Consider the following 25,759-nt stretch of genomic DNA (forward strand, 5'->3'; position numbering starts at 1 on the left):
CTAAACTCTTCAGAACATGGGTGGGTTTTTTTCCAGTAGGATGTGCACACTGATAGTGATAGTGCAAATGGTATAAAAAAATATACACAATCTTTGCATGGTAATCAAACCTCTGAAATGCCGAAGTTCGTACCTCAGCCACAGGTGAGTGGGTTAGGTAAAATGAAAACAGCCTCAGTGTTTATAACAAGGTAAAACATCAACCAGAAAATGTTAATGATTAAAAATGAAAAAAGCATTTTCACTTGAATTTTTCTCTGATATTAAGAACACTAAAAATCTCTGGAGAGTCTGCTTTTGTTGAGGTTTTAGGGCCCATAAGCTGCCTGGTCTTTATTCCAGATGGGGATACAGATTTCTCAGATTGACCAAACTTTTCAGGGATTAACTAGACCTAAAAAATTTCTGACCTGCTTGAGGTTCGCTCACGAGCTAGTTCCCTCCCTTTGACATTGGCTGGTCATAATGCCAGAGAGAAAACAGACACATGGTTAGTCATCTGATGATGGAGAGGTCCTGGAGAGAAGGATGACCCACCTGTGCAAACCAGAAGAGCCAGAAGGAAGCCTGTGGGGCCTCTGCAGACCTGTGCCCTAAGGTACTTTACATTTAATTGCCGTTCCTCATACCTACCTGTCTAAGGAAGTACCGGAAAGTGTCACTCACCAATTTTAGCAAAAACCCTTGACTTTTAACATTCTAAGTTTTATTAGCATTATTAGAGTACCTTAAACAACTTAAAGCATTCATTGACTAAGGATAAAATGTGCTCTATTGTTTCGATAGGAAAATATTAATTGCACTGAAGTGCAAAGTCATTTTAAGCAAAAGTGGTGGCTATTTTAACACATAGCATATGTGAAAATCATCCCCACTCAGCTCCTTGAGCTCCTTGCAAATCCAAATAACTGCAAAATTAGTGTGTTCAGCTACTGTCACCTATGTGAGGTCTGCGCTTGCAGCCACTCTGTTACAGCATACCAGCCTTTGGAAGAAGGAGTGCTGAAAACAATAGCCAAAGCTTGTGCCAAAAATACTTTTGATAGAAAGCGATTTTTTGAAGTGTTAAGCGGGCTTTGAAGCCTGTGGGTTGATTTTTTTTAAGAGCCTTCTGCTAGAAATAGCACTTGAGGAAAAAATACCTTTACTAAGCTACTCTCCCTTTAGAGCTGCGAGTTCAGTTCTTTGACTTAATATGTGCTACTTTTAATCACACTTTTTTGGTAAACCAGCCTGGAAGAGGAGGGGGAAAGGAGGGAGTATCATTGTTTGCTTCTGAGCCCTAGTGTCTGCTAGAAATTATTAATGTTTGTTTCACAACGGGGTGTGAATTACTTGGTTGCAGTCAACCATTGTTTGGAAATATATTTTGGAATGTTTCCTTTATGAAAGGTTTTTATTTGCTTAGGATTCATGATTCCGTATTTCTTTCAGCTGTTCACATGTTCTCTTGCAACAGTATTGCTCACTTTTATAGTAATGGATTCAACTAATAACCAGACATTTGTTTCAAACTACATCTTGAAGCATGGTGAAAATCTAACTCCTGAAAGCTGCATTAAACCAGGATCTCATACATTGTGCATTCTGCTAACAGTGGTCCTGGGATTTAACTTTTAATAGAAATCTTCCATTATTTCCTGGAAATAATTAAATAAAAGGTGGTCCTAAATTTTTGCAAGTGTGGTGAACGTATTTTCAAATGTGATGATTGGGATTGAACTGTTTTGAATCTTTTTAATATGTTGGAAGACAGCAGTTGTTTTTTCCATTTTGTCTGACTATATGTGAATAGCTATATAAAATGGATCTGTGTTCATTAGTGCTAGATGATCTGGGAGACTGAGGCTTACTTTTGGCAGTGGAGGGGAAAATGGGGTTTTCTTTTAATAGTGTTGATTAGAACTGGATCACTTCCAGATGGATCAGTTTAATCCAAATATTACCACCACCACCACCCCCAATTTGTCAGAGGGAGGAATGTGCCTGTGGGAAGGACATAGAGGTGGTTGGACTGGTACAAGCATTAGAGTTGGAGTGCCTTTCTCACACAGTGCCAAGATTTGAAGGACCAAGCTGAACACCAAAATTCGGACTCAGGCTTCTGGCTCAATGTTACAGTGCTGGGTACCCAGAACCTACTGCTAATGGGACTGTATTTGTGGCTTGGTAAGCATTTTTGAAGACAAATTTTTACTTTGGGACTTAAATGAATTTTGGCATTCTGGAAAAATAGCATCATGGATGAAAATTAATCTTTGCTAGCCATGTAACTATTTTTGATCAAAATTTTGATGTTTCAGCTCCCTACCAACCTCTTGCTGCTGGTTTACAGGAATTACCTTACCTAATATCCTTCTGAATCTACTTTATTTACTTACATGCAAGTGAGCAGGGCATCTCAGCAGAAGAGTCTGGGAGGTGGTGATGTGTGGCCCTTGTGTCACAGTTGCCATCTTTCATTGTGTTCATTACGTGGAGACATACAGATAGGGTTTGGAAAAGATCTCCTGAATCACCTAGTCCAGCCCACTGCTAACCTCAACAGCCATATCATCTACGTCTGAGAAATCTGTCTTTACGAACTTGAGTTCCAGTCCTGCTACTCTTTTTGAAAGGCTGCTCCATAGCTTTGCTTTGTAGATGATTAGAGGCCTTTCTCCAATTACATGTGAACATCCTCAGTCAGAATTGCCCTTGCAATTGGTTTGCAGTGTCTGTAGCTTCTTACACCTGTGCAGAAGAGGCTGTTTTTCTGATTTGAAAGCTCTCTGTACCCTTTAGCCTCGGTATAAACACCTGCTCCAGACAAGTGCAGCTGCAAAATGGCATCTGGATTTGCTTCCTTCGTTCCCCATTTTTCAGCCTGCTGCTTTCTATGTTCTTCCTATGAAAAATAAAAGGAGTTAGGGCTGAAGTATGTTAGGAAGCTATTCACGGAGAAGAGTTTGGGTTTTTTCCTTGATGTTTCTTGTTTGAGAATTATTTATCTTAAGGTTTTTTTTCACTTTGCTTTTCCTCAGGTTTATCTGTTGTGTTTGTTTTGGATTTTGGAAGGTAAGGGTAGACCTTTGTGTTTGCAGTCTCGGTAAAGGCTGTAGGAGACCACTGGAGTACTGCGGTAGGAGACCACAATACTCCATCCCTTGCTTATGTCCTGCTTTGCAAACTGGAAGTCTTGCTCTCCTTCCTTTCACCTCTCCACACTCTCAGGCAGAGCAGGTGAATCAGGGTGTAAGTGGGATTGTTGCGTTCCTCTGACTAGTCTGTTATTTTAACTACGCTGAGTGGTTCCTTTAGCAAATGCTGTCTTGTTTTTGCTGCAAGTCATTCTGTTAATCGTATTATATGAAATTCAGTGTAGAAGACAAACCTAGGCAGTCCTGAAATCCTATACATTCCCCAAGTGCTCGGCTCATCTGTCAGGGCTCCTGCGTGTTCTGCAGTACCGTGGCTCGCTTTCCCTTCGGCTGCCTGCTCAAGTCGGTTGGCCTGAGGTGCTTGTTTCCTCTCCAAAGGAATCCATGTGGGATGTCCAGAGGTCAAACAGAAGAGCGTCATGTGTCCCTTTTCCTGCATCCTGTGATGATAATCTCTAATAAAGAGAATTTTAATTGGTGCTGCTGTGACAGTGCAGGACCAATGGCTTCTTATTAGAGATGAGATTGCATTCGGAGTTTATGGTTGCACTTCCAGTTTCTGTTTAAGGGAAACCCTTCAAAAATAACTTCTATTTTGTAGGAAAAAGCCATTCTCAGTAATACTTTGTTTTCTGATCCTGGCACATTTTGCACTGCATATAATTTGGGACTGTTTACATATACATAAGATTGCCAGGTCTCAGTTGAAAATTATGTTTTAGAAGCATGGAGAGAACTGGCAGTCATCGGATACTACAAATCTTACATGTACAGCACTTCTCAGTTTTCTTTAATGGAGAGTGAGCCAAACGTTGCTTTGCTGCCTGGTGATACTGTAGTTTTATACCAATAACCACTGTGAAATAAATACAGATACGCTTATGCCTGTGGGTTTTAGTGAGTGTGTATTTGATAGGTTGTTTTCTGAAAGACCTGATTCTGTTACTTTTGAAGTCAGTTGGGATTTCACAAACGCATCTTTTGTGCCCAAATATACAGCATGCTTAGCTAGTCAGTCAATGAGTTACTCACTGCTCAACTAAGGTGCAGATTGGATTGAATTTTTTTTTTCCCCAGTTGGACGTTATCTATTTTCCAGTTTTCTCTGACACTGTAGCATAAATTGATTTTTATTCTTCCGAGTTCTTCTGGAAGTGGTTTAAAATGAAATTGGAAGTTGACACCATCAATGGTAAGAAAAGCAGAGCTAATCAACACTGTGCATACCCAGCCACTCAGCTGCTCTCCTGCTTTTGTGCCGGGCTTTGGGAAGCCTCAGGGTGTATCAGATTGGAGCTTATCTTCTTCTTCTGCCCCCCCCCCCCGCCCCCATTTATCATCATTTAGCAAAGTAATTCTTATCAGCCACCTAGAGCAGTGGGTGAAGGAACCGTCAGCTGACAATGATCCCATGATTTTCCTGTGTCAGTATAGATGACAGCGTTCCTAAGGCCAAATTAATTGGGATCATTTCCTCCAGTGTCCCTGGGGCCAAATGGAGCTGGGTGTGCTCTGAAATCATTCCCTTCCCAGCACCCCTCCCCACAGGCAATGGTTGGGAAGAAAGGGAGCTGATTTGATGGGCACTGGAGCTATTTCCCATTAGGGGGCAAACTTAAACAGCAAGATTTTGGAACGAAGTCTGTGTTATTTGGACTGCTCAAAGTTGTTAAACAGGGGAGAGAAACAGTCAGTTGTGACTCCCCCATTTTTTATGTGATGGGATCAGTTTTCAAAGAAGAGAATGGATATGAGTGCCCTATGCTGTAATTGCTGGATACAAGCACTGGCAGGTCCCCCAAAACTTCAGGCTCTCTGGATGCTCAGAGGTACAGGTGAGAAGGGAAGGCCCATCTCAACAAACAGCAGCACTGTGTCTTCATTTTCATAGTCTCTCTTTCATAAAGACAAAATATAGGTATATTTAGTTTGTAAATTAGGACACCTATGTTTAGATGTCTACACGTAGATGTCCCCATGTGGGCAAAGTGTGCTCAACAGAGATTAGAGAGCTGTTCAGGAGATTAGTTACAGCTCCACCCTTTTAGATGAGGTGATTTGAGCATGGTAGGACCTGAAGCACCTAGCTCACGTGGGGAAACCTACATATAGTCACAGGTAGGTGACTAGCTGACTCCTACCCTTTATGCCTATTGTCTGCTTCGCTGTTTTTTATTTTTCATTTAGGGCAGCAATACTTAACATTCTTCCATCAGGAGTTAAAGAGAACCCTAGCAATGCAACAGGGGCTGGCACCTAATCCTTGCAGCAGCTCGTTCAAAGGCAGTGGTACTGCCCATCTTCCTCTTGCTGTCCTGGCAAAGGCAGATGGACTTCTCGTGTTCCTTGAAGAACCTAGACTAGCGGTGCAAATTGGTGGTGGTGGTGGGCGAAGAGCAAAGGCATCAGATGCTGCCAAAGCCAAAGCTTAGCACGAGGAAAGCAGAAGGGTAGCTGATGCCATCTCTCCAAAGAGCCTGACATCCACTCACCTTTATGAAGATAAGCTGCTTCCTGTGTTTCTAATTATTCAGAAGTAGCTGCCTTTAATAGTACTCTTTCTCCAGCAAGATTTTATCTGGAAAAAAATCCTGTCATCTGTACAGCTGATGTTAATGAACATGCAAGTTTTGGCTCAGGACTGGTGTCGGCCAAGTGAGATGAACTGAGTCAATATCCATATCAGTGAAATGAATCCAGGAACATTTAGATCAGATGTTTTCCTCCTCACTCCCCTTTGCATTCAGGCCGTGTTTCACCAGTGTACTGTACTTGGCACCTGAATAAACACTTGCAAATATTTATAATTCCCCACCTTCTCATAGGGGGCTTTCTGAGATCTTTCCCACAACTCTCCCATATAAAACAGTTGAATCCCTCTTCTTTCTTAATATAAACATGGAGGTAATGTGCCCCTTGTCACAGCAGACATCTGTTATATGTATAGTAGTTATTCTGTAGCTCACAGATTAATCATTGTGCTCCATCTCATTTTGCACTGCAATCTGCAAATTACAATGATTCCTTGAACAGACAGAAAACAGGTTTGTTCTTTGTATTATTAATAAACTCTAAATCACTCCCATATTCATAACTGGGTTTATGTGATTTGTTCCATTCTCCAGATGACAAATATTGGCTGCTAAAGACACTTTACTAAGATGGGCTTTGCTAATTGCCATGAATGAAGCTTGAATTGAACATTAATTAACTATTTCTGTAAAGGGCTCATCACAGCAAAACCTTCTGCACTTGTGTAAATTTATATTTAACATCCCATGACAAATGCATGCCTTTCAACAATTGGTTTGCAGCTCTTGACAAATGTTTCTATTTCATTCTATAAGTTATGAGTTCAGTCACTGCATCAAAAATAGCCATGGCTTAGATTTGCAGTATGACAAATTACTCCTGAAGTGCATTTCCAGTCTTTTGGGAATCAGCATGCTTTCTCTAAAATGAGGATCTTCCTCCAATTTTTCCTGAATGTATATGTTTTTATATAACAGAGAATTAAAAATATCCAGGAGGGCACTGCAATAATTCATATGTAGGGGGCTGATGCAGTACAGGAATTTGTTCCAAACCAGTGTCTCTCTCTCTGTGCTTTTTTTGGATTAGGCTTAAAGTTTCCATCACTGGAAAATAATGAGTTACACTTGGGATCCATTCTTGCATTGCCACCCTCCAAAACCCTTTGATATGAAGGAGAGCTTGGGAGAATGCAGGGTCAGCCCTTCTGTGACCATCTTCATCAGCAATTTTATTCTTTAGGATGGAAATTTGGTGTTCCCAATGTAGTCCTAAATGAATTTATTTTAGGTCTGCAGTATCTCACAACGGTGCACACTGGAGAAGCCAATGGCATTATCTTGATGATAAACCACCAGAATGAAGAGTTAATCTGGTCCCTTTGCCTTCCTCCAGCAGTACCGATAGGAAACCTTGCAAAGGATGGTGGTCTTAGGAGACTCATGGGTAAACAGCAGCGATCCACACTGTTTATAACCGTTCCCTCTTGGCACTCTGAAAAGTGAGCTGGCTCCTGCAATTGCTTGGATCATGCTACAAAGACTGCTTCTCTATGGCTGAGCGTATTGTACAGTCTCCTACTATATGTTAGGTTTTTAGTTTCCACATATACAAGCAAGTGGTTCCTTCTGCAAATATTTGAAAGCTAAGCTGAAAGATGTGGTAAGCACTCCACCCAATTTCTGGTATGCAGCTAAATGATATTTTAGGCTATTTTGATGTTGAAAAAATGCTAGGAGGACAATGCAACCATCTAGCAGGAGTGTGAAAGGACTGAAAATAAAATTACAGCTACCCATGAAATCAAATGTTACGGGTGAGTTCTTTGTTTGCTTTTCACAGCATAGCTTTTTTAAAGTCTTGACTTCAGAACAAAGAAGCTTAGCCTGGAAAGAAGAGTTCAAATATGATTTCCAGGAGATACCTCTAGAGTATTCCTTTAAATATATATATGCATATATGTGTATGTTTATTTCTATTTTTTGTCTATAGGCTTTTGTCTGACAATTAATGTCCCTTTGCATTTGGTTTGCATTGCAGCATGTACTCAAGTAATTGTTATTGGAGAAGCGTTGTGCAAATATATATCAATTTAATTTATTTGTGCTAATAGAAATGACTCTCTGTGATTTTCTTGGCCCTGTTGAGTTTATGCCATGTAGTCGTCCACTTTCCTTTCCTCTTTCCAGTATTGTCCATGGTTTATCTTCATTAGTCTCAGGTTTTAGAATTCTTTGTCCTTCGTATGGCTTGAATTTTGTGCAGAGCCTGGGACTGCATACATTGGGAACTAGCCTGGAATTCAGGAGAAGCAGGGTTGCTTTTCTTCTCTATGATTTTGAGCCTTTGTGACTCCAGGCAAGTCTTTCAGTCCCTCTGACTCCTCCTGCATATTTGTCTTGTTAGAATCTGAGAGCGAGCTCTTCAGGGACTCTGGCTTTGTGCCCACACGGTGACTTGAGAAATCCATCTGTGAGTGTCTAGGTGCCACCATGGTTCCCAAAAGGTGTATGCCTTAGGAGAAAAGTTTTCATCAGAAATATGAGGATATATTTTTAGTGGTTTTTCATGACCTGCTAAGTCCATCTACAGGCTTGTTGTATGGCCACAAATGTTTCTGCAGCTACTCAGAGGGAAAGATGCATCCTCCTTCCTGGAATGGGGTCCCACATAGACTTCACTTTTTCAGGGGCATTTGTATGCTCCCTTCCCTTCAGGGGTGTCTCATTTATTGTCTGTGCTGTGTGTTTATTTGCAAATCTGAATCTTGCTGTATAGATGCAGAGACTCTGACTCCTTCTTATGGATGGAGGAAACCACAGCCAGCATATCCTGCCTTGGCGTCTGCAGAGTGCCAGGTTTGGGTAAGTCAGCACTGTCTTCAGTAGCTGGATCAGCTGGGTCTTTAACTACAAGCTCATGCTGCCCACTTGAAACAACTCTGCAATGGGTAGTTAATCCTGTAGATTACACCCCCATTATCATTAGACTGTTTAACCCAACACTCTTAACCTTACATGTTAGGCTGGCTGAAACTAATGACTGGTCCCTCTGCTGAGCTCAGCTCTGGTGTGATGAAAGAGTGGATGAGGTTGGCTACTGCTGTTCATGCGCTGAAATTACGCATCTGCTCATTAGGTAAAGTTTTTGGGTGCTGTTGCTTGGGTGTCTGGTAGCTGAGAAAGCTGCCTGGAATGTGCAGTGGTTTGTAAACAAAAGCTGGCAGATGCATTTGGTTAAAATCTAATTCCAGGCTTGTGGCTTAACCTTGAAAGGCTTTCTTCCATCTAGCAGCACCATTGAGCTCTCATCCAAACTGAAGCCAAGCCAGCTGTCTGTCTTCCAGGTACTTATCTTCTGAAGTGCTGAAACATCTTATGGGTTTCACTGCCTTCTGTGTCATGGGAACCCCAGTAAAAGCAAATGACTGGAGGAGAGCTTGCCTTTCTAGCATTTCCAGGCACGGCAATGAGACAAGTTCATGAAAGAAAACTCCACCCAGGCCTATTAAACATTAAGATGCTGAGGCAACCGTTGGCTCAGGAAGTCCTAGATTGTGCAGTGCCAGGAACTGGTAGAATATACAAGGGAAATATCTCTGTCTGCTTGCCCTTGTCTCTCACTTTGTTCCAAAATATTCACTACTTTGAAATCAGCTTCTGAATTAAATGGATCTTCGGTGTGGTCCTGTAGAGCTGGACTTCTCTTCTTAACTTCTTAGAGTGTTTCCCATATATTTGAAAGCATTGTGTGGTCTCCACAGAAAGTTGGCAAGTGACCCAGATCACAAGCTTGACAAAATGTATGCATTGTATGACATTTAATATGAGTGTTTTAGTAATCTCTAATGGACCAAAGGAGTAATCCGGACTGCGTGGAGGCAGTCAGCCAGCAGGGCTGACTAAGGAGAGTGGGAGAGAGACTTTAAACACATAAGTTGACCCGTCCCATCAGTGTTCATATTTAGATCACGTGTTCCTGGATGGCTATGTGCAAACTGGGGCTGGAGAAATCCTGCTGAATAGTCAGAAAAACTGATCTAGACAGATTGTCAACGGGCACTTGAATCAGCAGGAAGAGCTGACTCCAGAATATAGGAGGCAGCTGAGGAGGTAGGGATGTCTCGCTGAAGTAAAGGTCCCAGGACCTACAGCAAGGGGAGGCAAGAAAGGAGTTCTTGCAGAGTGGAGCTGAGACAGGCAGGCAGGAGGTTCCTTAAATATGGCTGAGGATTTTCTTTGAGTTATGATTTACTGATTTATCTTTTCTTTCTGTGCTTGTATCTAAACCCCTTCTTTAAATCTTGTGAAGTAGACAGTCCTGCTAAAAATGGTGTGCATTTGTCATTAAACCTGGGCTGAAGTGAGCGAAGGTGATGCTGGTAAGCTTAGGGTACACTGTTCCCATGGAGGTGGTAGATCAGAGTAAAGAAGTATACAGGAAATGTAAAGGGTTTGCTGAAGGAATTCAGGGATCATAGTCTGCTTGCACTAAATCAGCAAAATATGGGCTTAGTTCTGACAGATGCTCCTCCTTCCTTCAAGAAGGGGAGTAGTGGGGGCACTCCAAGACCACCCCGAAGTAAGAGTCTTGCACTGAGGAGAAGAGGTGCCATTAGCATCTTGAATCTAACAGCACTTCTTATGTATTCTGGATCATGCCGTGCCTTGAGATACAGCACAAGTAACAAATAGGGGCAAATCACTTTTTTTCTTGGCCCATCCCTATGTGTAATAGAGGGCAGAATGATATCCACAACCAAAGGCGAGCTAGAAAGAGAAATATACTAAAATAAGGTGAGCTGGTCAGAGAAGAATGGCAACAATGGCAATAGAATTATTTTAGCTAATTACAGAGGAAAAAGCAAAGCTAACGTAAGGTTTCATCCTTCTCTTTGGCTTTGAGGCAGAATTCAGTCCTGCTTCACATCTGTCATCTGAGGAGCTGTAGGCCACACTGATCAACCAGTGGTAATTCATGGCTGTCAGAATGGATCAAATTGATAGTTTATTAATAAAAATAACAATTTGGTGTTATAGTCCCATTCATTATTGCTTGTTTGCTCTTCTTTTCTAAATTAAAAAAAAAACAACACATAGATGTTAAGCTTGGCAACAGTTTTGTCTTTTGAGTGTGTAGTGTAAACTCCGTACTACAGTATGTACTTAGTTATAGCACTTAGTAATATATTGTGGTAATAAAGGGAAAATGTTCAATAATAGCACCTCACATACTGGGTAGTCCAGTTGAGTGCATGGACATGAATTGCTGAATAAGTTACATTTAAATGTGAGTAGCAGTCAGTGGCAGACTCTGTCTCTGAGATACTGAGCGTTTTCCTTAAGTAGCTGATATTACTGAATGCTTGACAGTTCCACTGTATGATAGTTTTCATGAATTTCCTGCCTTTGAAATTCCAAATGGGCCACTTCAATCTCTATAGAGACATTAATTTTACATCTGCTTTTTTTTTCCCTTAGAGCTGAATTTTTTAATTAACACTAAATAAATAATCTTTACAAAGTGTTACAAACAATAGCCATGAAATCCAGTGGGTAACTGGTTTGAACCTCAGCTGTCCGTTTCCTTTTTACATCACTGGGGGCAACCCTGTCTGTGCTTTGTCGCGTAGGACCTCTTCTGCCCGTCCCCTCTTCTCACATACACCTCTCCTCTCATTCAGACCATTGCGATTCCAGTCGAATAACAGTCTATTAGGTCCCAGTTTTTTTCAAAGCATACAGTAATTTCCCATCAACATCAAAGCAAATTACTCTGATTTAGTTTCTCTTTAGAAAAGGAAGCATTCCTTTATTTTCCCACTGGAACTCATTCATCCTTGCTAAGTGCTGATGCAGATATCATTCCCTCCTTACAACTTCCTTTTTTTTTTTTCCCTGAGAGTTGTGAATTTCAGTCAGACAGTTTTATTTGTCATTTAAAAAGAATGCATTATGTCAGCCCAGCTCTCTCTCTTGTGCTCTTCTAGTGTAATTGGAATAAATTAATTTGGCCACACACAAAACGGTTTTACAAATTAGCTTTGAAAAATTGGAAGGGCCATGACAAAGCAAACAAATTTATCATGTTTTGTGTCATTAAAGTCTTGCTTTCATATCAAAACGTATAGCTTCCGGAATACTCATCTCAGAGCTTTAAATTAATCTCTGTTTTTGTATGCTTCAGTTGAACTTCTTCAGGGCAAATTTCTCCCTTCATACATTGCTAGACACCAATTCGCAGGTGGACTTCCAGTGCCATTAACTAATACAGGAAGTGAATATTTGGCATTTTTTCATAGAAAGAAATAAATCACAAAAATATCAAATAAAAACCCATCTCCCTCCAGACTTGAGTTAAAAAGTGAGCTTTCTACAAATTTCTAAAATTTCTTTCTGAGATTTCTAAATTACTCTCAAAGTAAGAGAGGAAGAGGGTGAAAAATTTAAAGAGGAATTGTCAAACTCTTTAGAAATCACCAACAATTTAAAAAATTTCCTTCATATAATTTTGCATTTTCATCTGTTTTTTTCCCCTCTTACTCAAAATTATCTTGCATATCTGCTTTCGAGACCGCCTTAACTGTGTTTCCTGTCTGAGTTTGAAGAGAAGAGATTTAATGAGGCAAAATGGCTGATGATTTGACATGAACCAGCAGCAGCAGCATTTGTTAATCCCAGTTGCATAGGCATTTATGTCCAATTGCGAAAGCTACCCAGCTTGACTGAAAAACTCATTCAAACTATCCTCTTGCATGGTCTCATGCTAATCTGGTAGATTACTGATGCAAAATGTGAGTTGCAAGTGCAGGTTTAGATGCAAATTGCTAATTTCCAAAGGTTAGATCACTGAGGTTTCTTAAGGAGCTAAGAGCAAGGCCCAGCGTGGGAATTTGGACTTGCTTTCACTACAGATGAGGACTTACGGGACCTACGGTCTTGGCGTGCACCCATACCCAGCAAAGATGGGAATGAGAGACTGTGAAATGTAACTTTAATCCAGTTCTTCAAAAACTTATGAAAAAAATTAATTCTTGTGTGTTTCTGCGTTTGAGCTGGAGAGATTCTAACAGTGTAGATTTGTCTTTAGTGTTTTCAATCAATTTTATCTTCTGGATCCTTTAAATAAAATGTAAGTGCAAGGGTATTCAGTGTGGTTTTGCTTGTATTCTGTTTTAGTAAATAATGATGAAAGCTGGGAGAGGACAGAGGGCAGATGAGTTGGTTTGGTTTTTTCTTCATACCTTATGTTGCAGACTGAAGATAAAAGCTATGAACACAGAATTTAAGCTCCCAACATTTTTTTCAGTGCGTATGACCGATTAATTATTTTTAAAGGTAAATACAGTTTTGGCAGCTTCTTCTATTTAATTTATTGGCCAAATTTTCCAATATAGGTAGGATTTCTACCATGTTTAATTAATTAGAAAGACTAATAGTAAAGTGTTTCTCAGCTTTATTATTTTGAAAAAAAATCTCAAAGCACCAAGTTTTGGGGTAATTAGTGAAAAAAAAAAGTTTTTAGCGAGGAATAATATAATGCATGGCAAAAACTGAAATCACAGTTCACCTAGGTTTATTTTTTTAACTAACTCATCAGGAGGTACAGAGTTCTCCTGCATCCCCATGCATGTGCAGCCGCCAGCCGTTGGGATTTTGCTGGCTATCCCCAGGCTCACAGAGACAGGCATGTAGCTGTCAAGCTGTGTGTGAGAAAGGACACACAGGAAAATATTACAAAGCCCTTTGCAGATAATGACCATTTTTTCTAATTTACAACTAAATAGTCTGGTTTGGTTAGTATTAATCTTGACAATGAATAATCTTGCCTGAAGTGCAGTGTGAAAAGCAAACAACACTCTGCAGTTCTAAGGCGTTTTTTTACTGTTGCTAGAAGAGTTAAAGTGCTTACAGAGGGCACCGGGCACTGTTGGGATTTCTTCATATAACCATTACACGATTTGGGATACATCTTACATCTGCTCTACAAGGAAAGACTAGAAAATCTAGTCTAGTGGGAACTAGAAAGGTGTAGAGCAAACCTTCCCTGTCCCTGCCCTTCCTTCTGCAGCTGTCACTCCCTCTCAGTTGGATGAGATCGTGGCTCATGTACCAGCTTGCAATCCAAGCTCAGAGAAGATACCTGGGTTTAGATGATCCCAATCACATCTTTTCTCCCGTGGTCTTGGGGGCAATCTTTTTGCCTAAGCGCAGAAGTAGCATTCTTGCTGCTGATATGGAGTATCAACCTGTGGGGGTTTTTTGCCTTTATAACTACTGTGCATCCATAGTTCTATGCTGGAATTTTGTAAAAGGAAAGTAATAACAACTATGAATAGCTGTTTCCTCAAAGAGAGTCCCCAATGCTTTGATACACGCTGAAAAGGACTTGAAGAACTGTGAGTCACTCATGGCTCTGCTTGCGTTTTGGGGTGCTGGGCAGGGCTGGACAGCTCGCCCTGGTGCCCAGTGCCAGGGAGTTGGGACTGTGGGTGTTTATGAGGGTACACTGATGGTGGAAACCATTCCACTAGGCACCGTACCACGGCTGTGTGAGATGGGCTGCCTCTCTTCTCAAAGTAGGAACAAGCAAGTTATCCAGAGGGCAAGGACTTGGAGAGAGTGGTTTATATGACCAGATGGAGCCACTGTGATAATCTGGTGTGAGCTTCCAGATAATTTAATAAGAATTGGCAAGAGCACGACGTCAGTTCCTTGATGTTTTTTTGATGAGGGGAGAGAGTGGTGAGGTGTTAATTAAGAGGGAATTAGCTCTCGTTAGTTCTGGATATACATGTTCAATGATGTGCTTTTCTTTCTTTGTTCTAGACACAGAGCATTCTACTACTGACCTTTACTTTGACAAATATTTGAGAACCAGAAAGCCAGAGGAGGAAAGCAGATGCCACGGTATCCGTGGTAGTGGTGCAGGCAGTCTGTCTAGATTTGCTCACTGGAAAACTTAGTCTTGCTGCCTGACCCCTCGGCAGTGATGGAGTCACAGCTCAACACCACGGAGCGCTAAGGCGCCTGTGTTAGTAAGGCTGGTGGCTTCTATTTTGGATCCTGGTAAAGCTGATAAGGTTTAAATAGGAAGTCACGGTACAAGTGTCTGGGGCACATTAGGGTTGGCTTTTTTAAATAGCTGTCCACAGCTGAAACACAGTGCTAACCTCTCTCAAATCTTTCTTTGGGGCCCAATCATACCCATGACATGTATTCTTCCTTCAATCAGGGACCAAATATATATGGGGGGGTGCCAGAGTGATGAGAGCTTGAACTGCAGAAAGCAAGGGCAGGTGAAGGTCATCGAAGGTTTGATGGAGAAGAGCAGATTCCTGAGCTCCTTGTCTGGGGGCTCGCTGCAGGAGCAGGGCTGTGCCACTGTACTACAGGGACTGCTAGGGAGAGCCACTCGAAGAAGCCACTTTTCTTCAGGCATTGGCAAAAATGATGAGAAAAAATAGCAAACACCTGGAAGAGGAGCAGTCTGAGAATTCGCTTCCTTTTAATAAAATTATCTCTTCATCTGTGTACGCATTTCTGTGAGACTGCCGTTGCTCTGCAGAGCAGTCTGCTAAATGAACAGTCGAATACCCACATGTTCACTCAGCACTCACATGCTGAAAAGCACGATGGAAGTGCTAAATGCTTTTCTTTTTAACTGCTGAGCCAGTTTAAACTAGTAAAACTCTTCAATATATTTTTTGTTTGGTGAAAACGTGGTCATATAAAATTATCAAAATTGCAATAATTAGCAAATTGCAGAGAAAGGTCTTTAGGATTTATAACTCCAAAGTGTAGGCAATAGAACTGTAATTTATAGGCTGACACACCAGTCCAGCTATAGGCAACTCCAGCATTGCTTTGCTACTCATTAAAATAAGTGCAGAGCTATCAGACTAATTACAGCATGCAGCTATGTAGCAAACTGAACCCAGACAGGGAGACAGGATGCCTTCTGACTGAAGCAGATCCACAGCCCACTCCAGCCTGGAAATCCTTCTGCATTTTAACCTGTTGTCTCCCTAGACATGTTTGCAATGCTGTTTACTTTGTACAGCTTCCTTTTGTTCTCTCTCCCCTGCCTCAAGTTCCCCCAAAATATCATCGTGTCTCAAACGGGGAGATACCAAAGGTACTTCGGATGCAGCAGCTGCTGCTTTTGTTTTTTGCTCTTGGAGAGTGCAAACCCATCCTGGTGACTCCCACTCTTTTATTATTAGAGCATAGATTTCAGCAGCTGCCTGATCATGTGAGGGAAAAAAAAGAAAGGATTACTTTTTTTTCCCTCATGCCCTATTATAAAGAAAAGACTAGATCCCGTTTTAGAAATATTTGCTGCTATGTTAACATTGTGATTAGGGCCATAGTTGTGTGTTAAATTGTTTTAGGTGAACAGATAACTCAGGTGATCCTGATACCTTTCTGGAAATGTCAGTTTTTGTGAAAGGTAACCGACTTCTGACTTTTCTTGCAGGTCTGTGGGTTAATTTGTCTGCCTACCTGTGTTCATGTTCCTGTAAATAGAAGTCAGGTGCTACTGCTCATTTCAACTATGTACATATATAAAATAGCCAGCAGCTTTGTCTCAAGACCTTTTTCAGTTAACGAGGCTTAACTAAGCTTTTGGGAAAAGTGCTGTATTTTATTGTCTTATGGCAGCCAGTGTGTGGCAGGCAGGCTTGGTGGGCCTTGCTCTACAGAAAGGGGTGTCCTTAGCTGCAGCACTGGTGTCAGCAAGTCACTCCACTCTTCTTCAGAGCAAGTTGTACATGTTCGCTGTTTGGAGGGATTTCTTCTGAGAAAAGAAGCAAGCTGGCCTTCAGCTTCCCTCTATAATGAAGGGCTGTGAGCATTTTCCAGCATGTGCTCACATCTTGGCTCTTAGCCGAGTACCACACAAGCATCTTCACTACAAGATGCAAGGTAGGCTTGCTAAATTTTGGAGTCCTAACCTGAACTTCACTGCCTTCAGCTACCTCTTAATCATATCTTGATTTGTATGTTTTCTTAGAGAAGGCATTTCAAAAGATAAAACAGATTTGGCAGCAAAAGAAAAAAAAAAAAAAAAGGAGAAAAGCCCTAAGATCGTGCATCTGGAAAAAGCTTTCTAATCCATCTTGACACATCTGTTGCTTTAGAAGAAAAAAATCTCCTGGCTGCACTGGGGCCCTGCAGCTATGTGTGTTGGGGGCCTGGCTGTATAATTTGTGGAGCGCAATAATTCTATAATTATATTGCTAATTGTGTGCTACCACTTTTTTATAATAAGAAAGTGAAGTGATTTATAACTTAACAGTTTTACAGGAGTTTAGACAGACTGTTACCTGAAAATGAGCACTTGCAATGTAGCTCCTAATAACTGCTATTGTTAAGGGCATGCTATCAAGCCTTGCAGAAGTATTTCAGACTGAAAATCTCAGCAGTACAGTGCCTTTCCAGTCTTGCCTGTGGGTATATAAAAAATAACAGGAGGGAGGATGGGAGAAGGGTTAAGAGTAAGAGGAAACTAAGCCTAAGCAATACCCACAAAGAACTCAAAAAAAAATGCAAATAGTAGGAAGAATCTGAATTTCAAAACGGAAGATGTATTTGTAGTGAAAAGTAGAGGAGTTGGATTGGGGGGGGGCTGAAGTACTTTCCTGTTCAGTAATGAGGAAGAATTGGCAGTTTAGGGATTAGACAGGATCTTCTCTCTCAATAACTAGAAGATGTAGAAATTGCAAACTGGGTTGTAGAGGCAAGACATTGACCTCCTTTTCATTGATGCTTTGGATTATTGCCTTTTCGAAGCTGAATTTGTGTTTGGGGAGCCACAGTGGCTTTCTCTGTCTCTGGATATAGTTTATCTGGGTGCTACCAGAGCTGCTTTTGCTTCCCAACATTGCTGTGTCTTGGCTGGAACAGAAAGGAGTAGCTGCACTGAATCGTTCACGCAGCACATGGTATCGGTGGTTTTGTTCTTCCAAATGTTATAAGATGGAAAGGTACTGCATTTTAGAGAAATAAAAGGGTTAAAAAAAAAAAAAAGTCTTTTATGCTTAATTACATGGAAATTCAACATGTAAAAAGAGGCATAGATTTGGCTTTTTTTTTTTTTCTTTCTCCAAAAACAGAATATTCTGCTGTCTGAACTGGTGTGTTAAGTGCATACCAATAACTACCTGTTGGGACTTTTAACTGCATACTGCTTGCCCTGGGAGTATTTGAACTTTTGAAATACAAGTTGTGGTATGAAAAGAGCAATTCTTCTTTTAACTCTAGGTATTACAAGATGAAACACATCCTATATTCTTCCCTCATTCCTGCAAGTGTAGTTTTATCGTAATGGTTCATTCAGGAATTCAGCTTTTGGAGCTTACGATTTACTACCTTTGGCTTATATTTTACTGCTTGCAAAGCTGAGTGTATAGGCTTATCATTTCAGAAATAACATTACCTAGGTTATGAGATCATTATGAAAGATTCTTCATTAAGAATCATACAAGATTCATAGAATTATTTTATTTCAAGGGATTTTTTTTCCTCATTTCTCCCTGGAGAAATTTTCAAGCCAGTTGTTTCTGATATGATATAAAACATATATAACACTCATTTTGTACTCAAAGTTGCTTGACATAAAGATCAGTAGATTAAATGGCATATGCTTTTGGGGGGGGAAACATTTGAATTTGGAAACCATATTAAAGAGAATATATTTCAAAAATTAAACCAGAGTATGTGTGTGCTTACATGTGTAATTTAAGTGTTCTGCAAAATATGATACCAGACACATTATCTAACTCAATCTGAATGAGTCGTTTTGGCATGTTCAGAATTTGCCTAATAGACTGAAGTCAATAGATAAGAATAACTTGTTCAGCATGTCCAGACAAAGTAGTTATAAAAGAAAGAAAGAGAAGAAATATTAGAGCAGTGGAAATATTTTAAGTAAAGGGACAGGAACCTGGAATACAAGAAGTGAAATAGAATACATGAATATAAGTGATAGTTCAGTATTCGTTCTTTTTATTGTCCCAGTTAAAACAGTTCAGGTCGTCTTCTGCTTCTCTCAAAATCTGTGGCAAGGTCTCTGCATTAGTAGGCTATGAGTGTACAACTTCTAGTATACATGTCCAGCCTATCAATAGTAAGTTTTTCTTTTTCAGTGTGATGAAGCTATTGACTTTGGGCTTTTACTCGTGAGAATTGCACAGTCTATGATGAACATGTGTCATTACTATTACTAGGGAAGCATGTAGAGTTCTGCTGATAGGAAGGCAGCAGATGATTTTCTGCTAAGCATGGATTTTGATTTTGACATTTCACTTACTAGCCAAAATGCTAAGATTTGTGCAGCCTTTCAGAGCTCTAGTTAAATGCACGATATTAATTCACAGTATTTGCTTTTGTTTCTTATAATGTTATCCTGCTAATAGTCAAAACTTCCTTTAAAGCTTGTCTCCTGCAGCGTTTTCTTGCACAGTTTAATGTAGAGCCTCCATTCATAATCTTCACTGTTTCGCACTGTTTAATCTGCTTTAATATTTGACTTCACTGTACACTGTTCTGTAGACCCTACAGCTACAAATTGAAGTACACATCCAAGCTGAAAGCCCAAGGGGAAAGGAAATTAAAAACCCTAAGAATATAGGCTGATGCTTCTTCTTCTTGCTTATGCATTTCTCCATCTGTGAAATAGATATACTACTACTTGCTTTGGATTTCTGGGTGAAATTTTTATGTGAAAGTTTACCAGTATTGTCTTTTGCTCCATAGTCTTGCTCATGGCTCTGCTTTCTAGTTCAAAGTAGCAAGTTACATGAGATGTCTCTGGAGGTAATTTTTGGTAGATATATTTTCAAGTAATTTAAGAAATGATTAGAAAGTTGACTGAGCTAAATATGTACAGAAAATTGATCAACGATAAACTTTTTTTTGTGAGATATAAAATACATTATAGGGTATAGTTCTGTAAGATACACATCTCATACTATTAGAACTATTTATTCCTGTTATGTCTTTTTGTTTTATAATGGGCTTTAATATATGGACTTCTGCTAGACAATAAGAGTTTTGTAAAGACTGGCATATAAAATTGTAAGCATTCTCAGTTTGTTTAAAATATATACTGAAAATTTATTAATATATTCCAGTCTTAGAATACATAAATTTGATATGGGCATTCAAAAGGGACTTGTTGGAGAAAATAATTCCTGAGAGATTGTAAAAGCATTAAAGAAATGAAATTCCATTTCTTTCATGAGGTGAGTTCTACCAAAAGACAAAAATACATTTATCAATATTGAATAGCCACAGCAAACCCACCTGCAACATTACTATGCATGTACTCTTCCCACAGATTCACACACAACCTGGACATGTATGGTCCTGCACAAACACCATCTTATAAGCAGCAAGACATAGGGATCTTTTGCAAAGACACAAGCCTTCCTTAGCCTAGTCAATAGGCTAGGCTTCCTTGGCCTAGAACGGCTTGTGGCAGCAGCTTCTGCACAGTATGATTCAGGGACATCATAAAGCTAAACTCCTGTTGTGAACAAGTGCCGCTCTTCTATATCGACACCTATAGTCAGCAAAGGGATGCAGGACCTGCAGTTAGCTTTGAGAAATAATTCCCGTAATTCGAGCTGGATCACCCTTCATCCACAATGCCCAAGTCTTATGCTCAGGCAGTCTGGGTGAAGGCTGACCAGTTTATCGTCACCATATCAGTGGCTAACCTTTTCCAGTTGCTGGGTCTTTTATATATATATATAAGGTATCTTCTAGATCGTACCCCTACCCCTCTCAGCAAGATACTCAGTTGAGCAGCACTGTGTGTGTGATGTATGAGGCTGGCTTCCTATGTGCATTATTCAGAATTTGCTGATTCTACGTATTTGTGACAACTCAGGGATCCTTTGGAAGAAAAGATATGAAAAGTTCTTTTGCATCAGTATCTGAATGTACAATTTCATTAGCCTTCAAAAATACTTTATGCAGGTATCAACCTTGACAACATGTCAGAGCACAGAGTTGGAGTTTCTGAACTGATTTTTAGAGCTGTTTTCAGTATAACCGTTCTGCAGGGCACAGACCCTTTAAAATCTTCAGTCAGCGGAACTGTAGTTGCCTGTCAGACATGAGGGATATGGGGCTGTTACTACTAACTAGGATTAGCTCCTGTCTTTCTCATCAGTCAAACTTCTAATACTGCTTAAAAAGTACATTTTGCAACTTAATAATTTTAAATTGGAAAATAGGCCCACAAAACTGGACACGGAATAAATTTAGTCCTTTGAATATGCTCTCCGCACCTTAACAAAATACATCACAGTCAGTTAATAATTACTATTTTTATACTGTGTTATTTTATGGAAAGTATCTCTCACCAGCAGGAAAGTACAAGGACTTCTAGGAATCACTAGGGTATAATGAAAGTTGCCAAAAATGTAAACTAATACAGATTTTCTTATGAACCATGAAAATATTACGTTTAAACTAAAACCGTAACCTTTAGCCTTTGTATGAGAACAGCAAAAAAAAATGAACAGGGATTTTAAAAAAATGTGTGTGTATATAGACATCTGAGGTCTCAGGCCCTATTTTTCTATTAAATAAATAGGGCCTGAGACCTCATGTCTAGAAAATACCAGCCAACTAAACTAACATCAGAAGATCAATGAATGATCTGTGAGTAAGTGGAAAACTTACAGTCTGATTAAATCTGCAAAAAGAATCTGAACAGTGGGGTCTCCTCTTTTTGCTTCTCAAGTGCCTTAGTGTGCATTTAATTGCAGCAAGATACCTTTTCACCTCCATAAGGGCATTTTTCTGAGATTTTTCCATTCTCCTCTTACTTCCTCCGCTCAGTAAGTCAGCAGACTTCAGCCAACATACCTCAATACTCTGATAACAAAAGCGGTCTACCCAGCACGCGGCACCCAGAAACACAATATCAGGACAAAAGAAATATTCCTTCTGAAGAGACAGAAATAGCAAGTTCCCAGGATGGTACGTGCTTGGGTGTCAGAGTGTCGAAATACTCCAGGAAAGCATTTCAACTTCCTAGACTGAAGATCAGCTATGGAGGCGCGCAATGAAACCAGGAAGGCTATGAAGAATGAAGATAACAGAAAAAGAGATAGATGTTTTCAGTGGTTTTTTTGGGGTTTTTTTTATAAATTCAGTTGTGGATCAATTGAAACCATTTGCTGAATCCATATTAATAATTAGTTTTGGCAACAACATGGGAACCAAAATGAGTTCTCTCATTTTGAAGTTTAACCAAAAAAAGAACCATTTTTGAGGATCAGACACAAAATCCAGAACACTGTTGAATATCTTACAAATGGAATGGTGTGACTTCTTTATTGCAAAACTTGTTTCCCTTTCAGAATAGAACAAATATTTTTTTTTTCTTTTTTCTTTGCTTTTTCTTTTCTTTTTTTTTTTTTTTGGCTAAAGGGAATACAAGGGTTAAATAACCTGAAAGAAGAAAAGGATGAAATGAATGTTCTGCCTGACCCCAGGCAGTTTTTTTACAGCTTTGGTTCAATAACCCAACTAAAATATCCCTTGTTAACATGATTCTAAGTACAAGGTACCTTAACGACAATTCCCGGGAGATGCTGTAACACCTTTGTCAAATTCAGTTTAATGTCAAAGTGGCTGAGAACATGTTCATTCTATGAAAAAAGAGGTATTTCAACATTTCCATCCTAATTTTGGAGGAAAACAAATGTTGAAATATTAGAATTTCCCCCAGGATGAAAATTCTAATATTTTGCTCGGCTCTAGTTTCCAATAACTCTTACACTTTAATTTTGTAATATTTAACTTAATGTTTCCCATGTGAGTATTATAGCACTAGCCGGTAAAACTTTAGTCACCTCACAGATTAGGCATGCAAAGGAAAACAGTTCGTATACGTAGAGGGACAGATTTCTCCCTTCACAAGTGCCTTCCTCTTGTTTCCCCTGCTGATGAGATGTCAGTTTATTACAGACTTGATGAATGGAGTTTCCTTTCTCAGGAAACAGTAGTCAGGCCTATGGAAGCATTTATGTAACAACATACGTTCCCTCCGTGGAAGTTTCCTTATTATCCCTTCCCTTGGCTGTGCTGGACCGCAGTCAGGGACAGCCTGAAGGGAAACAGTGAAGTGTGGCTGCTGGGACTTTTGTGGGAAACAAAACTTAGCAGTCCTGGTCTTAAGAGTTGCGAAGCCACAGTCGACCCCCGCTTGCACCTCTGTGGTGTGCTGAGTGAGATACCTTCTGTGCAGTTAATCCCTACGCGCTCAGAAAGTCTGATGGAGCCTGCTTTTCATGCCTGGGTAGGGCAACCTTACATGCACATCCACTGAGCCTGGTTTCATTGCATGCACCATGTAAAATCTCTCTTTAGGGCGTGAGGTTGCTTCCTACCAGGTCGGGTCCCAAACAGCCCAGGTTTATGGTTGCCTCTGGTACTGGGCACCTCCAAACCAGCCAACCAAAATGAACTGCAACATGAACTAAATCCAGTTTCCATTCAAAGTTAGCGCAAGATAATATGAGCTTCTCCATAGCATCCATTCCCCTAGATCTCAAAATACTGTACAGATTAGCTTGATCTAACTGTCACAGTTTTACAGATTGGAAAACTGAGGCGTTGACACAGCTACCGTTACCAAATCATCCATCAAATTCTGTAGCAGAATTAGGCCTAGAGCCTGTGGCACCAGACTCCGGGTCTTTCTTACACGTTGATGTTTGACCGTGGTCATTAACAGGTATTTCACTGGATGTGTGTTAGCAGGTCTTTGTCTTAATTCTGCTTTCCTTTCTTAAATACAGCAAATCAGTGCCTGTCTCTTGTTACTGCTGCTGGAACAGCTCTCCACTGCTGCTCAGGTGTCTTTCCTGGTAGGCTCTTCCACCATAATTTATGAAAGAGGGTGTCTCTTGAGCTTGATAGATAAGAAGGGAAGGGCAGGAAGCAAGGGATGAATCCAGCTACTGAAATAATCCTTTACTGCATGACAGGTTAGACTGGCTTGAGATTAGACAGTAATAAATCCTCTCTCTTTTTGCCCTTGCAACAGCTAAACCAAAAGAGAACACCTGGCTTAATCCCTTCAGTGTATTTTGTCAAAATAGTATATACAATGTTTTCTGCTGGTTGTCATGGGCTTGTCTTGTTTCAACTCGGCCTTCCTGTTTCCAGACTTGAACTTGGTCTTTCTTCCGTGGTCCAGTGAGACTTTCTGATAGACAGCACAGTGCTAGGTCAAAAGACTGCTATAGATCAGATGCTGGGTTGTGCTGACAAATCGATACGCTAAGTTTCTTGTCCTCCCTTTCCCAGCAGAGCCTAAGAAAATGCATTATCTTACAGAGTAGCATATTTTAATTTTGGTGGGTTTCAGAATTATCATGTCCTTCGTTGTGTCCCTCAGCCGATTGCTTACCTCTTCACAAGCTGCTGCTCCCGTGGGTGTAGTACAGTACTCCAGGTTGCTTTGCTGTGATGTACCACTTTGACTGCCACTGGTGGTAAACCACTGGAGGAGACTATCACAGATCTTTGTTCGTAAGAGTACAAAGTGAGGAGGAATATACTTTATTACACTTTCTTCTTCCACCTGTCTGCCTAACAATCAATTTCTTTCCTCATACCCACCTATCTCCATTTCTTGTCATAGTCTTGTCATAGACTAAACTAGCACGAACTATAATGTAGCTTTTTGTTACCAGGATCTGTTTTTGAAGATATACTAAAAAAAAAAAAAAAAATCTTTTTTCTTCATTGGTTAGAAGGCCTGAATTTTATTTAAATATACATTTTTGTTACTGTTAGCTTTTTTGATAAAACACACAACCTTTGCTGAAATCTATGACAGCTGAGCACCTTATATGTTCATGTGTTAGTGATAGCACTGGAAAGAAGCGAAAAAAAGTGAAGAGGAGAAGTCTTGCAGTAATGTTCTTGTTCTGTTATTGTCTGTTCTCGTTTGGTTTTGAGTGCCTTTTTTTTTTATGTATGTACTATTCCTAGCTTACTGTCTCAGTGACTCATAGTAAGAATCCTTTTCAGGATCATTTCTTGAAAAGCGGCCCCACGTATTTATGATATGTTAAGCCTTACTGATCATTTCGCTCCTCCTTATTCAAGCCGGCACCTATGTGTTGTCAGCTAATCTGTATATGCAAACACCCCAGAATAAACTATCAAAAGGAACAATTAAAGGCAAGTACTGTAGTTCATGTGCTCTGGTGCCTGCTATTCATCTCATTTAATTGGCTTTCTCTGTATTTTGGGACTGCTTGTGTGTTTTGAATTAATAAACTATTAGATTAAAATATGTAAACATCTTGTGAAAGTGGGATTGGGATCCAAAACTCCTCCCCATCAAAGATCAATCCCCCTGCTGCTGGGCTGCAGAATCATGGTGGGCTCTTTTGTTGGGTCTCCCCTTACCCGATACAAGCCTTTTGTCCTGGTCCATGTGAGGGATGGAAAGCGGTTGGTCTGTCTGTCTCTCCCCCCAACCAGAGAATGTCTGGTTATGACTGTCTCTGGCAAAATATGAGGTGTGGCTTAAAAAAGCTCAAATGGAGAAATGCTCTGACCATGTCTTGCAAAGAGGTGGACACCACTACTGCTGACTTTATTGCAAAAATGAAAGTATTTTAAGAGGTAAGTCAATGCTCCCGTGCTCATAGGCATGTTCTGGGGGAGCTCAGTCCCTGCTGGAGTTTAAAACTGTGGTCCCATATATGCACAGGACTTCTGAAAGTTCAACATCCATAATATGTTGGCTGTGTGAATATTGCTTCTGAGCATCAATTTCTTCCTCCTTCCTTAAGGCCCTAAGTATCTAACAGCTTTGTCAGGTGTAGCCCAGGAACCAAAACTACTGTTATGGTATGGCCTGAGGTGGCCCTTGTACAGATGTGGACCTCAGCTTCCACACAGACCATTCTTGTACTCCTAGGAACATCCTTTACTGTCACTCTTAATGAGGGGTGTCTTATGAAGCAGTTAGATTAAGTACAACTTAAAGCAGAAGCAGTTTTTTTTTTTAAAAAAAGATCAAATGTACAAGCTCGGGTACAG

At 40.2% G+C, this 25,759-nt stretch overlaps 1 protein-coding gene across 1 annotated transcript in view; it reads left to right on the plus strand.

Annotated features, from left to right (window-relative positions):
- The first annotated feature begins 480 nt into the window (after window positions 1-480).
- Window positions 481-25,759, plus strand: part of MID1 (midline 1) — a 357,917-nt gene continuing 332,638 nt past the window's right edge. Inside the window, exon 1 of the mRNA XM_087758360.1 lies at window positions 481-598. The gene's annotated coding sequence lies outside the window, so the exon portion shown is untranslated. The remainder of the gene's footprint in view (window positions 599-25,759) is intronic.

Source organism: Nipponia nippon, unplaced genomic scaffold, assembly GCF_047370975.1.
Source record: "Nipponia nippon isolate SJK-2023a ecotype South Korea unplaced genomic scaffold, ASM4737097v1 scaffold_2, whole genome shotgun sequence".
Lineage (NCBI taxonomy): Eukaryota > Metazoa > Chordata > Aves > Pelecaniformes > Threskiornithidae > Nipponia > Nipponia nippon.